The following is a 26,864-nucleotide window of genomic DNA, read 5'->3' as shown; positions in this document are numbered from 1 at the left end:
ACTTTTGGCAACATTTTATATTATTTTTAGGACTAACATATTGATCCAGTTCCCAGTTCCAGTTCATGTTTGTTGCATGTTTTCGCAGAATATCCATATCAAACGAAGTCCAAACGCCATAAGAATTTATGGAGATTTATTTTGGAATATATGTGATTTTTGGGAGGTGTAATCAATGCAAATGGAGGCCCACAACCTCCACTACCCACCAGGGCATGCCTGGGGCCCCCTACCGCATGGTGGTGCCTAGTGTGCACACCGTAAGTTGGTTGGGGCTCCTCTTCAGTCGCGAGGAAGTTTATATCTGGAAAAAAAATGTGTTAAAATTTCAGCGCAATCGGAGTTACGGATCTCCGGATATTAAGAAACAGTGAAGGGACAGAAAACAAGAATGTGAAACAGGAACACCGCCATGGAGGCCATGGACCAGAGGGGAAACCCTCCTCCCATCTAGGGGGAGGCCAAGGAAGAAGGAGGGGGCTTGATGCATCTCCAACGTATCTATAATTTTTTATTGTTCCATGATTTTATATTATCATTCTTGGATGTTCTACAATCATTTTACAGAAACTTTATATCATTTTTTGGGACTAACCTATTGCCATAGTGCCTAGTGCTAGTTGGTATTTTTTTACTTGTTTTTTACTTTGCAAAATATCAGTACCAAACGAAGTCCAAATAGCACCAAACTTTTTGGAGACTTTTCTTGGACCAGAAGACACCTTGGGGGCCAAGAAAACACCAGAGGGGAGGCCGGTGGGGAGAACAACCCACTAGGGCGCGCAAGAGGCCCCTGGCACGCCCAGGGGGTTGTGAGCCCCACGGAGGTCTCCTGCACCGCCTGTTCGCCCTATAAATTCCCAAATATTCCAGAAACCCTAGGGGAGATGACGAAACACAGTTCCAGCCGCCGCAAGTTCCAGAACCACTAGATCCAATCTACACCATCACGAAGGGGTTCATCATCCTCATTGGTGCCTCTCTGATGATGCATGAGTAGTCCACCATAGACCTACGGGTCCATAGGAAGTAGCTAGATCTCTCTCTCTCTCTCTCTCTCTCTCTCTCGATTCTCAATACAATGGTCTCTTGGAGATCTATTTAATATAATGACTTTTTGTGGTGTGTTTGTTGGGATCCAATGAAGTTTGATTTTATGATCAGATCTATATCCATGGAAGTTATTTGAGTTTTCTTTGATCTCTTATATGCATGATTACTTATAGCCTCGCATTTGTTCTTCGAATCTTTGGTTTAGTTATGCTGACTAGATCAATTTTTCTTGCCATGGGAAGAGGTCCTTTGTGATGGTTCGATCTTGCAGTGTCCTCTCCCAGTGACAGAAGGGGCAGTGAGGCATGCATGTATCATTTCTATTAAGGATAACAAGATGGGGTCTATTCCTACATGAATAGATCTTATCTACATCATGTCACCATTCGTATTGCATTACTCCATTTCTCCATGAACTTAATACACTAGATGCATGCTGGATAGCGGTCGATGTATGGAGTAATAGTAGTAGATGCAGAACCGTTTCGGTCTACTAATCTTGGATGTGATGCCTATATAATGATCATTGCCTATATATTGTCATAATTATTTGATCTTCTATCAATTGCCCAATATAATTTGTTTACCCACTGTATGCTATTTTCTCGAGAGAAGCCACTAGTGAAATCTACGGCCCCGGGTCTATCTTTTATCATATTGCTTTCCGATCTATTTTTATTCACTTTTATTTTCAGATCTATTATTCCAAAAACCCAAAAATACATTGCTGCACTTTTATTTATTTATTTTATTTCGTGTTTTACTCAGATCTATTTATTTGTTATCATACAAACCAATCTATTGTTTGCCCGAGCAGGAATTGACGACCCCTCTTACGCGCCGGGTTGCAAGTATTTGTTCTATGTGTGCAGGTACCGTTTCCATAGCTTGGCCTGGCCTCCTACTGGATTGATACCTTAGTTTCATAACTTAGGGAAATACCTACCGTAGTTGTACTGCATCATCCCTTCCTCATTGGGGAAATACTGACGCAGTTTCAAGCCGCATCAAAAGGAATTTTTGGCGCTGTTGCTGGGGAGGATCAAGTCAAGATCTATCAGGTTCCTTATCACAAATGTCATCTCCTTGCAATTTACACTATTTGCCATTTGCCTCTCGTTTCCAACTCCCCCACTTCACAAATTTTGCCTTTTTATTCGCCTTCTTTTTTGTTTCCCTTTTTCTCTCAGATCTCTTTTTTGTTTGCAATCTTGTTTGTGTGGTCACGGTGTCTCAAGAAAATACCAAATTGTGTGATTTTTCCAATACCAATAATAATGATTTTATTAGCACTCCAATTGCTCCTCCGCCACTAGTGTGGAGTCTTGTGATACTAATGCCGCTTTGTTGAATATTGTCATGAAAGATCAATTTTCCAGTACTCCTAACGAGGGTGTCGCGTCCCATCTAACCACATTCTTAGAATTGTGTGATCTGCAAAAGAAAACTGATGTGTACAATGGTATTGTGGAGTTGAAATTATTTCCTTTCTCTTTGAGGGATCGTGCAAAATTTTGGTTCTCTTCTTTGCCTCACAATAGTATTGATTCTTGAGATAAGTGCAAGGATGCGTTCCTTACTAAGTGTTTTTCGCCCGCAAAAAATATTTACCTTAGGACTCAAATCATGAATTTTAAGCAACCTGAGCATGAACATGTTGCACAATCTTGGGAAAGAATGAAATTGGTGCTAATAAATTGCCCTACTCATGATTTAAATCTTTGGATGATTATACAAAAAAATTATGCGGGATTGAATTTTGTTTCTAGAAATCTTTTAGATTCCGCCGCAGGTGGTACTTTTATGGAAATTACTTTGGGTGAAGCTACTAAATTGCTAGATCACATCATGGCAAATTATTCACAATGGCATACTGAAAGAGCACCTACTAGTATAAAAGTTAATTTCGAAGCAATTAATTCTTTGAGTGAAAAAATTGATGCTCTTATGAAATTGGTTGCTACTAAAAATGCTCCTGTTGATCTTAATGATGTGCCTTTGTCTACTTTGATTGAGCAAAATAGTGATCCTGTAGATGTGAATTTTATATCGCGAAATAATTTCAATAACAATGCTTATAGAGGTAATTTTAATCCTACGCCTTTTCCTGGAAATTCCTCTAATAATTATGGTAATTTCTATGGTAATTCTTCTTATAATAATAATAATAATAGGAACCCCTCCGATCTTGAGAATAATATTAAAGAATTTATCAATGCTCAAAAAGTTTTTAACACTACGATAGAAGAAAAGTTGAATAAGATTGATGATATGTCTAGAAGCATTGATAGAATTTCTCATGATGTAGAAAATATCAAGTTGGAAACTTTTTCACCCAAGGTTGATGAATCAATTAAAGCTTTATATGTTTCTATGGATGAAAGTAAGAAAAGAACCGCCATGCTTAGAGCTCAAAGAGAATTTTTGGAAAGAGCATTTTCTAGCGATTGCTTTCATAAAGATGATCTTAAAGTGATTGGTGTTTCTTATATTGATTCCTTATTTAGTAAAATTAAAATTGATGATAAAGGGACTGAATAAGAGTCAACTTTAGCTAGAGGGCATCCCAATGATTTGTAGGGTGAAAATCTTGATGAAAAAATTGATAAAAGTGGGTTTGGAGAGGTCAAAACTTTAACTAGCGATGTGCCCACTCCTTTGGATTACAAAGACTTTAACTATGATAATTACTCTTTGAATGAATGTATTTATTTGTTGCAATCCATGATAAATTCACCCCATGCTTATGAAAAAAATAAAGCTTTCACTAAACATATTGTTGATGCCATGAAAGCTTTTAAAGAAAAGTCGGAATTAGAGATCTCAATTCCTAGAAAATTACATGATGAATGGGAACCTACCATTAAAGTCAATATTAAAAATTATGAGTGTTTTTCTTTATGTGATGTGCTCAGTGTTTTTGCAATTCCGAAATCTTTATGTGATGTGCTTGGTCTTATCAATATTGAAGAGTGTTCTTTAAATTTACACTTGGCGGATTCTACTATTAAAAATCCTTTGGGAAGAATTAATGATGTTCTTATTCTTGCAAATCGAAATTATGTGCCCATAGATTTTATTGTTCTTGATATTGATTACAATCCGTCTTGTCCAATTATACTTGGTAGACCGCTTTTACGAACTATAGGTGTCATGATTGATATGAAAGAAGGCAATATTAAATTCCAATTTGCACTAAGAAAGGGTATGGACCACTTCCCTAGAACAAGAATTAGGCCACCATATGAATCAATCATGAGTGTAACCTATGGATCAAAAGCTAAAGATGACAATACTTGAATCTATGCATTATGGCTAGCTAAGGGCATAAAACAATAGCACTTGTTGGGAGGCAACCCAATGAATAAAATTTATTTTTGCTTATTTTTTTCTTTCTGTTCTTGACTGTTTGAAAAATTATGCTACGGTTATGATTGTGTTTTTATGTTTTATTAAGTGTTTGTGCCAAGTAAATCCTTTGAGGTCATGTTTAGTGATAGTTGATTTGATCTTGTTGAAAAACAGGAACTTTTGCGTTCAGTAGCAGAATTTTAGAAAATCACAAAAGTGACAAAAAATTCTGAATTTTTTACACAAGATTGATATACAAATTGCCTACATTTTCCTAATTTTTTAGAATGTTTGGAGTTACAGAAGTATGGTTAAAGTCCAAATTACTATAGACTGTTCTGTTTTTGAAAGATTATGTTTTTGTTGCATTATGTGCTTATTTTGATGAATCTATGGATTGTATCGGGGGGTATAAGCCATGGTAAAGTTGGAATATAGTAGGTATAATGCAATAATAAAATATGAATGGGTTTGCAATAGTACTTAGAGTGGTGATTTGCTTTATTATACTAACGGATCTCACGAAGGTTTTGTTAAGTTTTGTGTGATTGAAGTTTTCAAGTTTTGGGTGTGATCACGATGGATGAAGGAATAAGGAGTAGAAGAGCCTAAGCTTGGGGATGCCCATGGCACCCCAAGTCAATATCCAAAGAGATCCAAGCAACTAAGCTTGGGGATGCCCCAGAAGGCATCCCCTCTTTCTTCTAATAACCATCGGTAATTTTACTTGGAGCTATGTTTTTATTCATCGCATATCATGAGTTTTGCTTGGAGCGTCTTGTATTATATGAGTCTTTACTTGTTTGGCTTTTTAGTTTTTCACAAGTATCCTTGTTGGACACACCTATTTGAGAGAGCCAAAATTATGTTATGATTTGTTAGAATTGCTCTATATGCTTCACTTTAACTTTTTGAGCTATGGAATTGCTCTAGTGCTTCACTTATATCTTTTTGAGCATGGTGTGCTTTAATATTTTTGAAGAAATACTCTCATTCTTCACTTAGGTTTATTTGGGAGTTAGTAATTTTGAATAAACTCTCTCATGCTTCACTTATATTATTTTGAGAGATGAAAATCTTTATCTCATGTTCTTCACTTAAATTTATTTGAGCTTGTCAAAAGCAATGGCAATATATGAAACCAACCCCAAAGTGATAGATATTCAAGAGGATTATAATAAAAACTTTCATGAAGATCATTGGACAAAATAAACTTGATTCCTTGTAATGGTTTTGAGATATGATGATAGTAATATGTGTGTCATGTTGGTGAGTAATTATGCTTTAGTAAGAATATTGGTGTTCAGGTTGGTGATTCCCTATGCAAGCACGAAAGTCAATAGTTATGCAATGAAATTACATCCTACTTGTGGGGCATTATTCGGGGTTAGTTATGCTTAATGCTTGTTTATGAGATTTTTCATTTCTTGGTTGGTTGCTTCTCAATCTTTTGCTAGCCTCCACTTGTACTAAGTAGAAATACTACTTGTGCATCCAAAATCGATTAACCCAGTTTTGCCATATGGGTCCACCAGACCTACCTATATGTGGTACCACTCTAAGCAAATTTGTATGTGCCAACTCTAATTTTCAAAATAATTTCCTTTTTGTGTGTCCGTACCACTCATGAAGCGGCAGGCGGTGGCCAATGTTTTTCCATGCTAGATGTGTTATTCTGAAGATGAGTGTTTATTCACTTGTTATTGCATGAGAGTACGGCGGTAATAGGGATGCCCAGTCCTGAAATGAAAAAATAATAATTTATGTTGTCAAATAATAAATTCCTTGGAAAGTGTTGGTATGGACGGTACCCGTGGATACAACTAGTCGTGGAGTGTGAAAGAATGGTGGAAAAAGGAATAAACTTTATTTTTTGTTTGGGAACCGCCTATGATATATCTAGCATGGAAAGTATTGGGAACTACTCGGTTGTTTTCGTTGATAGGAAAAGCATGCCTCTCAAAATGTTTTTATCTCTCAATTTTTTGCTTTGAGCTCTGGCACCTCTACAAATCCCTACTTCCCTCTGCGAAGGGCCTACCTATTTACTTTATGCCATTTTTATTTTTATTTGAGTCTCCATCTTCTCTTATAAAGCACCAACTAAGGGCACTATGATCGTACTTGAGCATTGGATGTAGCTAATATTTGAGTGTGCTTCGTGTATGGATCAATGATTGAGCATGATGGGCTAGGGATAGCTTTCTTTAGTGTTGATATTTTGAAAGACATGGTTGCTTATTGATATGCTTGAGTAATGAAGTCTTCATGTCAATTATAGACTATTGCTTTGAACCAGATAAAAGTCCAGATGTCCATGCTACAAAAGAAAAAGAATATGTGATGAACATGTTAGGCAGCATTCCACATCAAAAATTCTGTTTTTATCATTTACCTACTCGAGGACGAGCAGGAATTAAGCTTGGGGATGCTAATATGTCTCCAATGTATCTATAATTTTTGATTGTTCCATGTTGTTATATTATCATTCTTGGATGTTTTGCAATCATTTTATAGCAACTTTATATCATCTTTTGGGACTAACCTATTGACATAGTGCCCAATAACAGATGATGTTTTTTGCTTGTTTTTTACTACGCAGAATATCGGTACCAAACAAAGTCCAAATGCCACGAAACTTTTTGGAGATTTTTTTGGACTAGAAGACACCTTGGGGCCAAGAAAGCACCAGAGGGGAGGCACAAGGGAAGCACAACCCACCAGGGCGCGCAAGAGGCCCCCGGCACGCCCAGGGGGTTGTGGGCCCCACGGAGGTCTCCTACACCACCTCTTCGCCCTATAAATTTCCAAATATTCTAGAAACCCTAGGGGAGATCACGAAACACAATTCCAGCTGCCGCAAGTTATAGAACCACGAGATCCAATCTACACCATCACGGAGGGGTTCATCTGTTGGAAATATGCCCTAGAGGCAATAATAAAAGTGTTATTATTATATTTCTTTGTTCATGATAATAGTCTTTTATTCATGCTATAACTGTATTATCCGGAAATCGTAATACACGTGTGAATACATAGACAACAATATGTCCCTAGTGAGCCTCTAGTTGACTAGCTCGTTGTGATCAACAGATAGTCATGGTTTCCTGGCTATGGACATTGGATGTCGTTGATAACGGGATCACATCATTAGGAGAATGATGTGATGGACAAGACCCAATCCTAAGCCTAGCACAAAGATCGTGTAGTTCGTATGCTAAAGCTTTTTTAATGTCAAGTATCTTTTCCTTAGACCATGAGATTGTGCAACTCCCGGATACCGTAGGAATGCTTTGGGTGTACCAAACGTCACAACGTAACTGGGTGGCTATAAAGGTGCATTACAGGTATCTCCGAAAGTGTCTGTTGGGTTGGCACGAATCGAGACTGGGATTTGTCACTCCGTGTAAACGGAGAGGTATCTCTGGGCCCACTCGGTAGGACATCATCATAATGTGCACAATGTGACCAAGGGGTTGATCACGGGATGATGTGTTACGGAACGAGTAAAGAGACTTGCCGGTAACGAGATTGAACAAGGTATCGGTATACCGACGATCGAATCTCGGGCAAGTACAATACCGCTAGACAAAGGGAATTGAATACGGGATTGATTAAGTCCTTGACATCGTGGTTCATCCGATGAGATCATCGTGGAACATGTGGGAGCCATCATGGGTATCCAGATCCCGCTGTTGGTTATTGACCGGAGAACGTCTCGGTCATGTCTACATGTCTCCCGAACCCGTAGGGTCTACACACTTAAGGTTCGGTGACGCTAGGGTTATAAAGGAAGCTTGTATGTGGTAACCGAATGTTGTTCGGAGTCCCGGATGAGATCCCGGACATCACGAGGAGTTCCGGAATGGTCCGGAGGTAAAGATTTATATATGGGAAGTCCTGTTTTGGTCACCGGAAAAGTTTCGGGCGATATCGGTAATGTACCGGGACCACCGGGAGGGTCCCGGGGGTCCACCAAGTGGGGCCACATGCTCCAGAGGCATACATGGGCCAAGTATGAGAGAGCACCAGCCCCTAGGTGGGCTAGGGCGCCTCCCACCATGGCCCATGCGGCTAGAAGGGGAGAAGGGGCAAACCCTAAGGGGATATGGGCCTTAGGGCCCATATTGGTGCGCCTCCCTCTCCCCTCCCCTCTTGGCCGCACCCCAAAACCCATCTAGGGCTGGCCGCCGCCCTAGGGGGTGGGAAACCCTAAAGGGGGCGCAGCCCCCCTTCTCCCCTATATAAATAGAGGCCTGGGGCTGCCCATAGGATATGAGAACTTCTCCTCTTGGTGCAGCCCTGCCTCTCTCCCTCCTCCTCCTCTCCCATGGTGCTTGGCGAAGCCCTGCTGGATTGCCACGCTCCTCCATCACCACCACGCCGTTGTGCTGCTGTTGGATGGAGTCTTCCTCAACCTCTCCCTCTCTCCTTGCTGGATCAAGGCATGGGAGACGTCACCGGGCTGTACGTGTGTTGAACGCGGAGGTGCCGTGCGTTCGGCACTTGATCATCGGTGATTTGAATCACGACGAGTACGACTCCATCAACCCCGTTCACTTGAACGCTTCCGCTTAGCGATCTACAAGGGTATGTAGATGCACTCTCCTTCCCCTCGTTGCTGGTTTCTCCATAGATAGATCTTGGTGACACGTAGGAAAATTTTGAATTTCTGCTACATTCCCCAACAGTGGCATCATGAGCTAGGTCTATTGCATAGATTCTTTGCACGAGTAGAACACAAAGTAGTTGTGGGCGTTGATTTTGTTAAATATGCTTACCGTTACTAGTCCAATCTTGTTTCGACGGTATTGTGGGATGAAGCGGCCCGGACCGACCTTACACGTACTCTTACGTGAGACAGGTTCCACCGACTGACATGCACTTGTTGCATAAGGTGGCTAGCGGGTGCCAGTCTCTTCCACTTTAGTCGGAACGGATTCGATGAAAAGGGTCCTTATGAAGGGTAAATAGCAATTGACATATCACGTTGTGGTTTTGCGTAGGTAAGAAACGTTCTTGCTAGAAACCCATAGCAGCCACGTAAAACATGCAAACAACAATTAGAGGACGTCTAACTTGTTTTTGCAGGGTATGCTATGTGATGTGATATGGCCAAGAAGAATGTGATGAATATATGTGATGTATGAGATTGATCATGTTCTTGTAATAGGAATCACGACTTGCATGTCGATGAGTATGACAACCGGCAGGAGCCATAGGAGTTGTCTTAATTTATTGTATCACCTATGTGTCATTAAACAACGCCATGTAAATTACTTTACTTTATTGCTAAACGCGTTAGCCATAGAAGTAGAAGTAGTCATTGGCGTGACAACTTCATGAAGACCCGAAGATGGAGATCAATGGAGCTATATGATATTGGCCATATCATGTCACAACTATATAATTGCATGTGATGTTTATTATGATTATGCATCTTGTTTACTTAGAACGACGGTAGTAAATAAGATGATCCCTTACACCAATTTCAAGAAGTGTTCTCCCCTAACTGTGCACCGTTGCTACAGTTCATTGTTTCGAAGCACCACGTGATGATCGGGTGTGATAGATCCTTACGTTCACATACAACGGGTGTAAGACAGATTTACACATGCAATACACTTAGGGTTAACTTGACGAGCCTAGCATGTACAGACATGGCCTCGGAACACGGAGACCGAAAGGTCGAGCATGAGTTGTATAGTAGATACGATCAACATGAAGATGTTCACCGATGACGACTAGTCCGTCTCACGTGATGATCGGACACGGCCTAGTTGACTCGGATCATGTAATCACTTAGATGACCAGAGGGATGTCTATCTGAGTGGGAGTTCATAAGATGAACTTAATTATCCTGAACATAGTCAAAAGATATTTGCAAATTATGTCATAACTCGCGCTTTAGTTCCACTGTTTAGATATGTTCCTAGAGAAAATATAGTTGAAAGTTGATAGTAGCGACTATGCGATCAGTAGAAAGCTTATGTCCTTACTGCACCGCTCAGTGTGCTGAACCCCAAACGTCGTTTGTCGATGTTGCGAACATCGGACATACACGTTTTGATAACTACGTGATAGTTCAGTTAAATGGTTTAAGTAGAGGCACCAAAGACGTTTTTCGAAACATCGCGGAACATATGACATGTTTCGAGGGCTGGAATTGGGATTTCAGGCTCGTGCCCACGTCAAGAGGTATAAGACCTCCGACGATTTTCTTAGCCTGCAAACTCAGGGAGAAAATCTCAATCGTTGAGCTTGTGCTCAGATTGTCTGAGTGCAACAATCACTTGAATCGAGTGGGAGTTGATCTTCCAGATGAGATGGTGATGTTTCTCAAAAAAAAAAGTAATTGCCACCAAGCTGCTAGAGCTTCGTGATGAACTATAACATATCAGGGATAGATATGATGATCCTTGAGGTATTCACGATGTTTGACACCGCGAAAGTAGAAATCAAGAAGGAGCCTCAATTGTTGATGGTTAGTGAAACCACTAGTTTCAAGAAGGGCAAGGGCAAGAAGGGATACTTCATGAACGGCAAATCAGCTGCTGCTCCAGTGAAGAAACCCAAGGTTGAACCCAAACCCGAGACTAAGTGCTTCTATGATAAGGGGAATAGTCACTAGAGCGGAATTACCCTACATACTTGGTAGATGAGAAGGCTGGCAAGGTCGATAGAAGTATATTGGATATACATTATGTTAGTGTGTACTTTACTAGTACTCCTAGTAGCACCAGGGTATGAGATACCGGTTCGGTTGCTAAGTGTTAGTAACTCGAAATAAAAGAGCTACGGAATAAACGGAGACTAGCTAAAGGTGAGCTGACGATATGTGTTGGAAGTGTTTCCAAGTTTGATGTGATCAAACATCGCACGCTCCCTCTACCATCAAGATTAGTATTAAACCTGAATGGTTTATTGAATCTCGATCGTAGTGATACACATTTTCATGCCAAAAGATATAAGGTAGTAATGATAGTACCACTTACTTGTGGCACTGCCATGTAAGTCATAATGGTATAAAATGCATGAAGAAGCTCCATGTTGATGGATCTTTGGACTCACTCGTTTTTTGAAAAGTTTGAGACATGCGAACCATGTCTATTGGTGTATACGCATGAAGAAACTCCATGCAGATGGATCATTTGGACTCACTTGATTTTGAATCACTTGAGATATGCAAATCATACCACATGGGCAAGATGACTGAAAAGCCTCGGTTTCAGTAAGATGGAACAAGATAGCAACTTGTTGGAAGTAACACATTTTGATGTGTGTAGTCCAATGAGTGCTGAGGCATGCAGTGAATATCGTTATGTTCTTACTTCACAGATGATTCGAGTAGATGTTGAATATATTTACTTGATGAAACACAAGTCTGAATTATTGAATGGTTCAAGTAATTTCAGAGTGAAGTTGAAGATCATCGTGACAAGAGGATAAAATGTCTATGATAAGATCATAGAGATGAGTATCTGAGTTACGAGCTTTGGCACGCAATTAAGACACTGTGGAAATTGTTTCACAATTAATACCGCCTGGAACACCATAGTGTGATGGTGTGTCCGAACATCATAGTTGCACCCTATTGGATATGGTGGGTACCATGATGTCTCTTATCGAATTACCACTATCGTTCATGGGTTAGGCATTAGAGACACCCGCACTCACTTTAATAGGGTACCACGTAATTCCGTTGAGATGACACCGGTTTAGAGAAACCTAAGCTGTCATTTCTTAAAAGTTTGGGGCTGCGACGCTTATGTGAAAAAGTTTCAGGTTGATAAGCTCGAACCCAAAGCGGATAAAATGCATCTTCATAGGACACCCCAAACAGTTGGGTATACCTCCTAATTCAGATCCGAAAGCAATATGGATTGTTTCTTGAATCGGGTCCTTTCTCGAGGAAAAGTTTGTCTCGAAAGAGTTGAGTGGGAGGATGGTGGAGACTTGATATGGTTATTGAACCATCACTTCAACCAGTGTGTATCAGGGCACAGGAAGTTGTTCATGTGGCACCTACACCAATTGAAGTAGAAGCTTATGAAGTTTCGGATCAAGTCACTTCCGTACCTCGTAGGATGACAAGGATGCGTACTACTTCAGAGTGGTACGTAATCCTGTCTTGGAAGTCATGTTGCTAGACAACAATGAACCTACGAGCTATGGAGAAGCAATGGTGGGCCCAAATTCTGACAAATGGTTAAGAAACCATGAAATCCGAGATAGGATCCATGTATCAGAACAAAGCATGGACTTTGGTGGACTTGCCCAATGATCGGCAAGCCATTAAGATAAATGGATCTTTAAGAAGAAGATGGACATGGACGGTAATGTCACCGTCTATGAAGCTCGACTTGTGGCGAAGAGTTTTTTCACAAGTTCAAGGAGTTGACTACGATGAGATTTTCTCATCCGCAGCGATGCTTAAGTCCGTCGGAATCATGTTAGCATTAGCTGCATTTATGAAATCTGGCAGACGGATGTCAAAACGAGTTTCCTTACCAACTTTCGTAAGGAAAGGTTGTATGTGATAAAATCAGAAAGGTTTTGTCGATCCTAAGGATGCTAAAAGGTATGCTAGCTCCAGCAATCCTTCTAAGGACTGGAGTAAGCATCTCGGAGTTGGAATGTGCGCTTTGATGAGATGATCAAAGATTTTGGTGTATACAAAGTTTATGAGAAACTTGTATTTCCAAAGAAGTGAGTGGGAGCACTATAGAATTTCTGATGAGTATATGTTGTTGACATGTTGATGATCAGAAATGATTATAGGGTTATTTGAAAGATGTTTTTCAATAGAAAACCTGGATTAAGCTACTTGAACATTGAGCATCAAGATCTATAAGGATAGATCAAAATGCTTAATAATACTTTCAAATGAACACATACCTTGACATGATCTTGAAGGTGTTCAAGATGGATCAGTCAAAGAAGAAGTTCTTGCCTGAGTTATAAGGTATGAAGTTAAGACTTAAAGCTCGACCACGGCAGAATAGAGAGAAAGGACGAAGGTCGTCCCCTATGCTTAAGACATAGACTCTACAGTATGCTATGCTGTGTACCGCACCTGAAGTGTGCCTTGCCATGAGTCAGTCAAGGGGTACAAGAGTGATCCAAGAATGGATCACAGTACAGCGGTCAATGTTATCCTTAGTAACTAGTGGACTAAGGAATTTTCTCAGTTATGGAGGTGATAAAGAGTTCGACGTAAAGAGTTACGATGATGCAAGCTTTAACACCTATCCGAGTGACTCTGAGCAGCAAACCGGATACGTACAGTGGAACAACCATTTGGAATAGCTCCAAGTGGAGCGTGGAAGTAGCATTTACAATATGACATAGAGAATTGCGAAGTACATACGGATCTGAATGTTACAGATCCGTTGACTAAAACCTCTCTCACAAGCAGAACATGATCAAACCCCAGAACTCATTGAGTCTTAATCACATGATGATGTGAACTAGTTTAATGACACTAGTAAACTCTTTGGATGTTGGTCACATGGTGATGTGACCTGTCAGTGTTAATCACATGGTGATGTGAACTAGATTATTGACTCTAGTGCAAGTGGGAGACTGTTGGAAATATACCCTAGAGGCAATAATAAAAGTGTTATTATTATATTTCTTTGTTCATGATAATAGTCTTTTATTCATGCTATAACTGTATTATCCGGAAATCGTAATACACGTGTGAATACATAGACAACAATATGTCCCTAGTGAGCCTCTAGTTGACTAGCTCGTTGTGATCAACAGATAGTCATGGTTTCCTGGCTATGGACATTGGATGTCGTTGATAACGGGATCACATCATTAGGAGAATGATGTGATGGACAAGACCCAATCCTAAGCCTAGCACAAAGATCGTGTAGTTCGTATGCTAAAGCTTTTTTAATGTCAAGTATCTTTTCCTTAGACCATGAGATTGTGCAACTCCCGGATACCGTAGGAATGCTTTGGGTGTACCAAACGTCACAACGTAACTGGGTGGCTATAAAGGTGCATTACAGGTATCTCCGAAAGTGTCTGTTGGGTTGGCACGAATCGAGACTGGGATTTGTCACTCCGTGTAAACGGAGAGGTATCTCTGGGCCCACTCGGTAGGACATCATCATAATGTGCACAATGTGACCAAGGGGTTGATCACGGGATGATGTGTTACGGAACGAGTAAAGAGACTTGCCGGTAACGAGATTGAACAAGGTATCGGTATACCGACGATCGAATCTCGGGCAAGTACAATACCGCTAGACAAAGGGAATTGAATACGGGATTGATTAAGTCCTTGACATCGTGGTTCATCCGATGAGATCATCGTGGAACATGTGGGAGCCATCATGGGTATCCAGATCCCGCTGTTGGTTATTGACCGGAGAACGTCTCGGTCATGTCTACATGTCTCCCGAACCCGTAGGGTCTACACACTTAAGGTTCGGTGACGCTAGGGTTATAAAGGAAGCTTGTATGTGGTAACCGAATGTTGTTCGGAGTCCCGGATGAGATCCCGGACATCACGAGGAGTTCCGGAATGGTCCGGAGGTAAAGATTTATATATGGGAAGTCCTGTTTTGGTCACCGGAAAAGTTTCGGGCGATATCGGTAATGTACCGGGACCACCGGGAGGGTCCCGGGGGTCCACCAAGTGGGGCCACATGCTCCAGAGGCATACATGGGCCAAGTATGAGAGAGCACCAGCCCCTAGGTGGGCTAGGGCGCCTCCCACCATGGCCCATGCGGCTAGAAGGGGAGAAGGGGCAAACCCTAAGGGGATATGGGCCTTAGGGCCCATATTGGTGCGCCTCCCTCTCCCCTCCCCTCTTGGCCGCACCCCAAAACCCATCTAGGGCTGGCCGCCGCCCTAGGGGGTGGGAAACCCTAAAGGGGGCGCAGCCCCCCTTCTCCCCTATATAAATAGAGGCCTGGGGCTGCCCATAGGATATGAGAACTTCTCCTCTTGGTGCAGCCCTGCCTCTCTCCCTCCTCCTCCTCTCCCATGGTGCTTGGCGAAGCCCTGCTGGATTGCCACGCTCCTCCATCACCACCACGCCGTTGTGCTGCTGTTGGATGGAGTCTTCCTCAACCTCTCCCTCTCTCCTTGCTGGATCAAGGCATGGGAGACGTCACCGGGCTGTACGTGTGTTGAACGCGGAGGTGCCGTGCGTTCGGCACTTGATCATCGGTGATTTGAATCACGACGAGTACGACTCCATCAACCCCGTTCACTTGAACGCTTCCGCTTAGCAATCTACAAGGGTATGTAGATGCACTCTCCTTCCCCTCGTTGCTGGTTTCTCCATAGATAGATCTTGGTGACACGTAGGAAAATTTTGAATTTCTGCTACGTTCCCCAACATCATCATCCTCATTGGTGCATCTCCGATGATGCGTGAGTAGTCTACCATAGACCTACGGGTCCATAGGAAGTAGCTAGATGGCTCTCTCTCTCTCTCCCTCTCTCTCTCCCTCTCTCTCTCTTGATTCTCAATACAATGGGCTCTTGGAGATCTCTTTGATGCAATGACTTTTTGTGGTGTGTTTGTTAGGATCCGATGAAGTTTGATTTATGATCAAATCTATATTCATGAAAGTTATTTGAGTTTTCTTTGATCTCTTTTATGCATGATTACTTATAGCCTCGTATTTCTTCTTCTTCTAATCTTTGCTTTAGTTAGGCCGACTGCCATGGGAAGAGGTGCTTTGTGATGTGTTTGATCCTGCGGTGTCCTCTCCCAATGACAGAAGGGGCAGCGAGGCACGCATGTACCGTTGCTATTAAGGATAACAAGATGGGGTCTATTCCTACATGAATAGATCTTGTCTACATCATGTCACCGTTCTTATTGCATTACTCCATTTCTCCATGAACTTAATACACTAGATGCATGCTGGATAGCGTCGATGTGTGGAGTAATAGTAGTAGATGCAGAATCGTTTCGGTCTACTAATCTTGGACGTGATGCCTATATAATGATCATTGCCTAGATATCGTCATAATTATTTGATCTTCTATCAATTGCCCAACTGTAATTTGTTTACCCACCGTATGCTATTTTCTCGAGAGAAGCCACTAGTGAAACCTACGGCCCCCGGGTCTATCTTTTATCATATTGTTTTCGATCTATTTTTATTCACTTTTATTTTCAGACCTATTATTCCAAAAACCAAAAATATCTTGCTGCACTTTTTATTTATTTATTTTATTTCATGTTTTACTCAGGTCTAATTATCCATTATCGTACAAACCAATCTATATTTTGCTCGAGGAGGGATTGACAACCCCGCTTACGCGCCGGGTTGCAAGTATTTGTTCTATGTGTGCAGGTACCGTTTACATAGCTTGGCATGGCCTCCTATTGGATTGATACCTTGGTTTCATAACTGAGGGAAATACCTACCATAGTTGTACTACATCATCCCTTTCTCTTTGGGGAAATACCGACGCAGTTTCAAGCCGCATCAGGGCTCTTTCCCCCTCTCTCTCGGTGGTGCCGGAGTGGCGCCGGGGCAAGGATCGTGACGGCGATCTACACCAACAACCTCGCTACCGTCAACACCAACTTTCTCCCCTCTATGTGCGGTGTAACCTGTCTACTCCCGCTGTAATTCTCTACTTAAACATGGTGCTCAACACTATATATTATTATCCAATGATATGTGGTTATCCTATGATGTTTGAGTAGGCCTGTTTTGTCCTATGGGTTGATTGATTATCATGATTGGTTTGAGTTGTATATTTTATTTTGGTGCTATCCTATGGTGCCCTCCATGTAGCACAAACGTGAGGGATCCCCGCTGTAGGGTGTTGCAATACATTATGATTCTCTTATAGTGGGTGGCGAGAGTGACAGAAACTTATACCCGAGTAAGGGGGTTGTTTCATATGGGAGTAAAGAGGACTTGATACTTAATGCTATGGTTGTATTTACCTTAATGATATTTGGTAGTTGCGGATGCTTGCTAGAGTTCAAATCATAAGTGCATATGATCCAAGTACGGAAAGTATGTTAGCTCATGCCCCTCCCTCATATAAAATTGCAATAATGATTACCGGTCTAGTTGTCGATCGCCTAGGGACAAATAACTTTCTTGTGTGACAAAACCTTTATACTAAACAATTAACTTTATTATCTTGCAACTTATCATAGTTTTATTCTCGCATATTACTTCTAGTTTTATTCTTGTTCTAGGTAAAACAAACGTTAAGTGTGCGTAGAGTTGTATCGTTGGTTGATAGAACTTGAGGGAATATTTGTTCTACCTTTAGCTCCTCGTTGGGTTCAACACTCTTATTTATCGAAAAAGGCTACAGACGATCCCTATACTTGTGGGTTATGAAGACCTTTTTCTGGCGCCGTTGCCGGGGAGCAATAGCGTGGGATGAATATTCTCGTGTGTGCTTGTTTGCTTTATCACTAAGTAGACTTCATTTTCTGTTCTAAGTTGTTCTCTATCTCTAGTTATGGATATGGAACACGAAATACCAAAAAAATTAGTTGTACTTGCTACTCATGGAGATGGGGAACCTCCTAAATTCCTCGATGCTTGTTATGTGAAAAATATTAAACACTAGTTTGATAATCCCGAGAAACCCCATTCAACTTGATAATGGGAGACATGTTGGATCAACGTGAATACTTTAGGGATTATCACTTGACTCAAAAAGGAAACTCTTATGGGATCAAATTGAAATGTTGCATTGGTATGCTTGGAATATATGATTGAGATATGATTATACTTGTTGCTCTAGGATGAAGGCTAAACACCTTCCCTTTCATGTGAATTTATTGATAATGAAACCTTGGCTTCTTATGCTAATGGTAGATATGATTACTATGATGTGGAACAAATAGAAGAATTTGTTGCTTTTAAGGATGCTTATGAAATTGAATCTCTGTTTGAATAGTATGAAGATTATGATGATGTTATTTTATAGACCTGCAAATTTTGCTATACTTAAATATTGCTATGAGAATTATAAATACAATTCCGATATTGGTATATTTATTGAGAAAGCCTCCGTTGTCCAAGAAGAGACTAATATTTTGCAGGAATCAATGGAAGAAGAACATGATGAAACTGTGAGCTCATTGGATGAAAAAGATGAGGAGGAGAGTGAAGAACAAAAAGGAGGAAGAGTGGATTAGCTACCCGTGCCCACCTTCTAATGAGTGTAACTCTTCAACTCATACATTATTTAATTTGCCTTCATGCTTACCGAAGGATGATTTCTATGATCCCGTTGATTCTTTTGAAATATCCCTTTTTGTTGAACTTGATGCTTGCTATTTTCTTATGTCCATGATGCCAATATGAATGATGCTTATGGATATGAACTTGTTATAGTTCCTTATGTTAAGAATGAAATTGTTGCTATTGCACCCACACATTATAGTACTATTATATTTTTGAATTCTCCCAACTACACTATATCGGAGAAGTTTGCTCTTATTAAGGATTGTATAGATGGGTTGTGTTTTACTACTACACATGATGGTTTTTGTGAATATAATATGCATGTGCTTGCTGCTCCTACTTGCAATTATTATGATATAGGAACCACATCTCCGCCTATCTATGTTTCCAACATGATAAAATTGCAAGAAACTGTTTATACTAGGCATTGGCCTTTACTTGATGTGCATGAATTGTTCTTTTATGACATGCCGATGCATAGGAAGAGGGTTAGACTTCCTCATGGCATGATATATATTACTTTGTGCTCACTACTAAATCAAAAATCATTGTTAATTAACATTAGCTTTGATATACCTTGGGATCCGAGTGGATCAATTACTTGAGCACCTTATGCATAGCTTAATGGCTTTAAAGAAAGCGCTGCTAGGGAGACAACCCGGAAATTTAAGAGAGTCATTTTATTCTGTTGTGTGCTTTTATAAAGTTTAAAAACAAAAACAAAATAGCGGGGACCCTAAAATTTTTCAAAAAGAAAAGTGAAAGTGAGAAAGACGAACACCGTTGAAGTGGGGGACGTCCTTGAACTTTGTTCATGCCCATGGAAACTCTGTGAATCTTAATTATAGAAACTTTTCAACAAAAATAATTACCCCTTGTACAAATCCGTTGTATTATAAAAATAATGTGCCAAGATTTGCCTTTAGGATGATTTGATCGCTTGTTGGTATGTGCGGTGCAAATACAGAAACTTTGGCTGTAATGCATGAATTTACGTTTTTTACTGGAACATCAAAAGTTTCTGAAAATTTTACACAATACTTCTATGCAAATTTTTTATTTTTTCCTATTTTTTTCATAATTTTTAGAGTTATATAAGTATGGTCAGTGTTCAGATTGCTACAGACTGTCCTGTTTTTGATAGATTCTGTTTTAATTGCATTGTTTAGCTTGTTTTGATAGAACTATGGAGTGTATCGAGTGGTATAAGCCATAGAGAAGTTAGAATACAGTAGGGATAATGCAAAAATAAAAATATGAATGGGTTTGCAGCAGTACTTAAAGTAGTGATTTGCATTATTATACTAATGGATCTCACGAAGGTTTTGTTAAGTTTTGTGTGGATGAAGTGTTCGGAGATCGAGGAGGTCTTGATATGAGGAGAAGGAGGAGAGGCAAGAGTTCAATCTTTGGGATGCCCAAGGCACCCCAAGTAAATATTCAAGGAGACTCAAGCGTCTAAGCTTGTGGATGCCTCGGAAGGCATCCCATCATTCTTCAACAAGTATCGATATGTTTCGGTTTTTATTTTGTTCACGTGATATGCGTAAATCTTGGAGCGTCGTGTGCTTTTTATTTTTATTTTAGTAGTGCACCATGCTGGTATGAGATAGTCCTTGGTTTATTTATAGAATGCTCATTGCACTTCACTTATATCTTTTGAGTATGGCTTTATAGAATGCTTCATTTGCTTCACGTATATCATTTGAAGTTTGGGTTTCCTGTTTCTCTTCATATAGAAAACCATTATTTGTAGAATGCTCTTTTGCTTCACATATATTTGTTAGAGTGTGGGCAAGTCTTTTGTAGAAAGAATTAAACTCTCATGCTTAACTTATATATATTTAGAGAGTCAACAGGAATTGGTCATTTGCATGGTTAGACATAAAATCCTACATAAAACTTGTAGATAACTGAATATGATATGTTTGATTCCTTGCAATAGTTTTGCGATATAGAGATGGTAATATGTTGGAGGTACTAGTGAATGATTATGTTTTAGTAGGAATATTGGTGTTAAGGTTTGTGGTTCTCGAAGCATGCACGTATAGTCTCTCATTATGCTATGAAGTTGGAGCATGATTTATTATTGATTGTCTTCCTTATGGGTGGTGGTCGGGGACGAGAGATGGTCTTTTCCTACCAATCTATCCCCTAGGGGCATGCATAGTAGTACTTTGCTTCGAGGGCTAATAAAATTTTGCAATAAGTATGTGACTCATTTATGACTAATGTGAGTTCATGGATTATACGCACTATTACCTTTCTGCAATTTGCTAGCCTCTTCAGCACCATGCATTGCCCTTTCTCACCTCGAGATGTGGTGCAAAATTAGCTGGTGCATCCAAAACCCATGATATGATACACTCTATCACACATAAGCCTCATTATCTCTTCCTCAAAACAGCCACCATACCTGATGTCGCTTGAACTACGTCGGTATTTCCCCAAAGAGGAAGGGATGATGCAACACAGCTACGGTAGGTATTTCCCTCAGTTATGGAACCAAGGTATCAATCTAGTAGGAGAACCAAGCAACACTATATAAACGGTACATGTACACAAATAACAAATACTTGCAACCTGACGCTTATGAGGAGTTGTCAATCCCTCTACGGGTAACGGCGCCAGAAATTGTCAAATTGACAGGATAAAATTTTGTGTAGATTGGATAAATAGATCTCGATAAAACTCGAAATAAAATAAGTAATAAAAAAGTGCATCAATGTATTTTTGGGCTTTTGGAATAATAGATATGAAAATAAAAGCGAATAAAAATAGGTCTCAAAGCAAGTATGATAAAGAATAGACCCGGGGGGCGTAGATTTCACTAGTGGCTTCTCTCAAGGAAATAGCACACGGTGGCTAAACAAATTACTGTTGGGCAATTGGTAGAAGATCGAATAATTATGACGATATCCAAGGCAATGATCAATATATAGGCATCACGTCCAAGATTAGTGCAACAAAGTATTTTTGTATTTTTGGTTTAATAGATCTAAAAATAAAAGCAAATAAAAATAGATTGCGAAGGCAAATATATTAAAGAAGAGACCCGGGGCCGTAGGTTTCACTAGTGGCTTCTCTCGAGAAAAATAGCAAACGGTGGGAAAACAAATACTGTTGGGCAATTGATAGAACTTCAAATAATCATGACAATATCCAGGCAATGATCATTATTTAGGCATCACGTCCAAGATTAGTAGACCGACTCCTGCCTGCATCTAGTACTATTAATCCACACATCGACCACTATCCAGCATGCATCTAGTGTATTAAGTTCATGGAGAAACGGAGTAATGCAATAAGAATGATGACATGATGTAGACGAGATCTACTCATGTAGGAATAGCCCCATCTTGTTATCCTTAATAGCAACGATAGATGTGTGTCTTGCTGCCCCTTTTGTCACTGGGAAAGAACACCTCAAGATCAAACCCATCATAAAGCAACTCTTTCCATGGCAAGAAAAATCAATCTATTTGGCCTAACTAAACAAAATATTTGAAAAAAAGAAATACGAGGCTATAAATAATCATGCATATAAGAGATCAAAAGAAGACTCAAATAATATTCATGGATATATATCTGATCATAAACTCAAAGTTCATCGAATCCCAACAAACACACCGCAAAAAAGAGTTACATCAAATAGATCTCCAAGAGACCATTGTATTGAGAATCAAAAGAGAGAGAGGGGAAGCCATCTAGCTACTGCCTACGGACCCGTAGGCCTATGATGAACTACTCACGCATCAGCGGAGAGGCACTAATGAGGATGATGAACCCCTCCGTGATGGTGTCTAGATTGGATCTCGTGGTTCTGGAACTTGCGGTGGCTGGAATTGTGTTTCGCCGACTCCCCTATGGTTCCTAGAATATTTGGGTATTTATAGGGCGAATAGGTGGTGCGGGAGGTCACCGAGGGGGGCACAATCCCCCTGGGCGCGCCTGGATCTCCTGGCGCGCCCTAGTGGGTTGTGCCCACCTAGGCCTCCCTTCTCGTATTTCTTTGGCCCACTCGGTGTCTTCTGGTCTAGAAGAAAAACTCCAAAAAGTTTTGCTGGGTTTGGACTCCGTTTGGTACTGATATTCTGTGAAGTAAAAAATAAGCAAAATAACAACAACTGGCAGTGGGCACTATGTCAACAGGTTAGTCCCAAAAAATGATATAAAGATGCTATAAAATGAATATAAAATATCCAAGAATGATAGTATAATGGCATGGAACAATAAAAAATTATAGATACGTTGGACACGTATCAATACATACCCATTATGGCATTTCCATAGCCATTCTGAGATATATTGCCATGCAACTTCCATGATACCGTTTCTATGACTTGAGCATTCATTTTTATATTACTTTGCATGATCGTAAGATAGCTAGTATGGTATTTTCATGGCTTGTCCATTTTTTGATATCTTTGCCATGCTATATCATTGCACATCTTGGCACACTGCCAGAGGCATTCATATAGAGTCATATGGTTTTAGGTATCGAGTTGTAATATTAAGTTGTAAGTAAATAGAAGTGTGATGATGATCATTATTCATTATTAGATCATTGTCCCAGTGAGGAAAAGATGATGGAGACTACGATTCCCCCACAAGTCGAGATGAGACTCCAGCCAAAAATAAAAATATATATATAAAAAATAAAAAAAAGTGAGGCCAAAAAGAGCCTAAGAAAAAAAAGAAAAAATAAATAAAATAAAAAAATGAGAGAAAAAGAGAGAAGGTGCAATGTTACTATCCTTTACCACACTTGTGCTTTAGAATGGCACCATGTTTTTCATATAGAGAGTCTCCTATGTAGTCATTTTCTTGGCTTGTATATCCCGATGATGGGCTTCCTCAATTGCCCGAGGTTTTCATGAGCAAGCAAGTTGGATGCACACCCACTTAGTTTTCATATTGAGCTTTCATACACTTATAGCTCTTAGTGCATCTGTTGTATGTCAATCCCTACTCCTCGCATTGATATCAATTGATGGGCATCTCCATAGGCCGTTGATTAGTCGCGTCGATGTGAGACTTCCTTACCTTTTTGTCTTCTCTATGTTTACCCCTATCATCATACTCCATTCCACCCTAGTGCTATGTCCATTTCTTGCACTCATGTATTGCGCGGGGGGTGAAAAAGCAGAAGCGCATTAAAAAGTATGAACCAGTTGCTCGGCTTGTCATCGGGGTTGTGCATGATAAATACTTTGTGTTAAGAAGATGGAGCATGACAGGACTATATGATTTTGTAGGGATAGCATTCTTTAGCATTGATATTTTGAAAGACATGATTGTTTGTTGGGATGCTTGAGTATTGATGTCTTTATGTCAAATTATAGACTACTGCTTTGAATCACTCGTGTCTTAATATTTATGCCATGATTAGACATATGATCAAGATTATGCTAGGTAGCATTCCACATCAAAAATTATCTTTTTTATCATTTACCTAGTCAAGGACGAGCAGGAATTAAGCTTAGGAATATTGATACGTCTCCGTCATATCTATAATTTTTTATTGTTCACGCCAATATTCTATAACTTTTACATACTTTTGGAAACATTTTGTATTATTTTTGGGACTAACATATTGATCCAGTACCCCGTGTCAGTTTTGCATGTTTTTTGTTTCACAGAATATCCATATCAAACGAAAGTCCAAACATGATAAAAATTTACCGAGATTTATTTTGGAATATATGCAATTTTTTGGAGGTGTAATCAACGCAAATGGAGGCCCACAACCTCCACTACCCACCAGGGCGCGACTGGGCCCTCCTGGAGCGCGGTGGTGCCTAGTAGGAACACCGTAAGTCGTTTGGGGTTCTTCTTCAGCCGCGAGGAAGCTTATATCTGAAAAAAAATCATGTTAAAATTTCAGCGCAACCGAAGTTACGGTTCTCCGGATATTTAAGAAACGGTGAAGGACCAGAAAACAGGAACGCGAATTAGAAGAGAACAAAGAGATAGATCCAATCTCGGAGGGGATCTCGCCCCTCCGCCTCCATGGAGGCCATTGACCAGAGGGGAAACCTTCCTCCCATCTAGGGGGAAGGGCAAGGAAGAAGAAGAAGAAGAAGGTGGGGGGCTCTCTTCCCCTCTCTCCCGGTGGCGTCGGACTACCGTCGGGGCTAGGATCGTGGCGGCGATCTACACCAATAACCTTGCTACCATCAACACCAACTCCCCCTCTATGCAATGGTGTAACCTCTCTACCCCCGCTGTAACTCTTTACTTAAACATGGTGCTCAACACTATGTATTATTATCCAATGATATGTGGTTATCATATGATGTTTGAGTATATCTATTTTGTCCAATGGGTTGATTGATGATCATGATTGGTTTGAGTTGTATTTGTTTTTGGTGTTGTCGTATGGTGCCCTCGTGTCACGCAAACGTAAGGGATCCCTGTTGTAGTGTGTTGCAATACATTCATGATTCTCTTATAGTGGGTGACAAGAGTGATATAAACATATACCCGAGTAAGGGTTGTTGCGTATGGGAGTAAAAAGAACTTGATACTTAATGCTATGGTAGGGTTTTACCTTAATTGTGACGCCCCCGATTCAATCGTACACTAATCATGCACGCAAACGTGTACGATCAAGATCAGGGACTCACGGGAAGATATCACAACACAACTCTAAAAACATAAATAAGTCATACAAGCATCATAATACAAGCCAGGGGCCTCGAGGGCTCAAATACAAATGCTCGATCATAGACGAGTCAGCGAAAGCAACAATATCTGAGTACAGACATAAGTTAAACAAGTTTGCCTTAAGAAGGCTAGCACAAACTGGGATACAGATCGAAAGAGGCGTAGGCCTCCTGCCTGGGATCCTCCTAAACTACTCCTGGTCATCGTCAGCGGGCTGCACGTAGTAGTAGGCACCTCCAGTGTAGTAGGAGTCATCGTCGACGGTGGCGTCTGGCTCCTGGACTCCATCATCTGGTTGCGACAACCAGAAATAAAGGAAAGGGGGAAAAGGGGGGAGAAAGCAACCGTGAGTACTCATCCAAAGTACTCGCAAGCAAGGAACTACACTACATATGCATGGGTATATGTGTAAGGAGGCCATATCAGTGGACTGAACTGCAGAATGCCAGAGTGAGAGGGGGATAGCTAGTCCTATCGAAGACTACGCTTCTGGCAGCCTCCATCTTGCAGCATGTAGAAGAGAGTAGATTGAAGTCCTCCAAGTAGCATCTCCAAGTAGCATCTCCAAGTAGCATCTCCAGTAGCATCGCATAGCATAATCCTACCCGGCGATCCTCCCCTCGTCGCCCTGTGGAAAAGCGATCACCGGTTTGTCTGTGGAACTTGGAAGGGTGTGTTTTATTAAGTATCCAGTTCTAGTTATCATAAGGTCAAGGTACAACTCCAAGTCGTCCTGTTACCGAAGATCACGGCTATTCGAATAGATTAACTTCCCTGCAGTGGTGCACCACATAACCCAACACGCTTGATCCCATTTGGCCGGACACACTTTCCTGGGTCATGCCCGACCGCGGAAGATCAACACGTCGCAGCCCCACCTAGGCACAACAGAGAGGCCAGCACGCCGGTCTAAACCTAAGCGCACAGGGGTCTGGGCCCATCGCCCATAGCACACCTGCACGTTGCGAGGGCGGCTGGAAGCAGACCTAGCCTAGCAGGCATTCCAGTCCAATCCGGCGCGCGCCGCTCCGTCGCTGACGTCTGAAGTGCTTCGGCTGATACCACGACGTCGGGATACCCATAACTACTCCCACGTAGATGGTTAGTGCGTATAGACCAAATGGCCAGACTCAGATCAAATACCAAGATCTCGTTAAGCGTGTTAAGTATCCGCGAACGCCGACCAGGGCCAGGCCCACCCCTCTCCTAGGTGGTCTCAACCTGCCCTGTCGCTCCGCCACAAAGTAACAGTCGGGGGCCGTCGGGAACCCAGGCCCACCTCTACCGGGATGGAGCCACCTGTCCTTTCAGCCCCCTCATCAGAATCACTTGCGGGTACTCATCGAGCTGACCCGACTTTAGTCACCATCTGTATAATATGTATGTATGTATAGTATATACCCGTGATCACCTGCCGAGTGATCATGGCCCAATAGTATAGCAAGGCAGACTGACAAGAAGGTAGGGCCAATGATGATAAACTAGCATCCTATACTAAGCATTTAGGATTGCGAGTAAGGTATCAATGACTGTAGCAACAATGACAGGCTATGCATCAGAATAGGATTAACGGAAAGCAGTAACAT

The sequence above is a fragment of the Triticum dicoccoides genome, chromosome 4B, assembly GCF_002162155.2.
Source record: "Triticum dicoccoides isolate Atlit2015 ecotype Zavitan chromosome 4B, WEW_v2.0, whole genome shotgun sequence".
Classification (NCBI taxonomy): Eukaryota; Viridiplantae; Streptophyta; class Magnoliopsida; order Poales; family Poaceae; genus Triticum; species Triticum dicoccoides.
Note: the sequence above shows the minus strand (reverse complement) of the source record.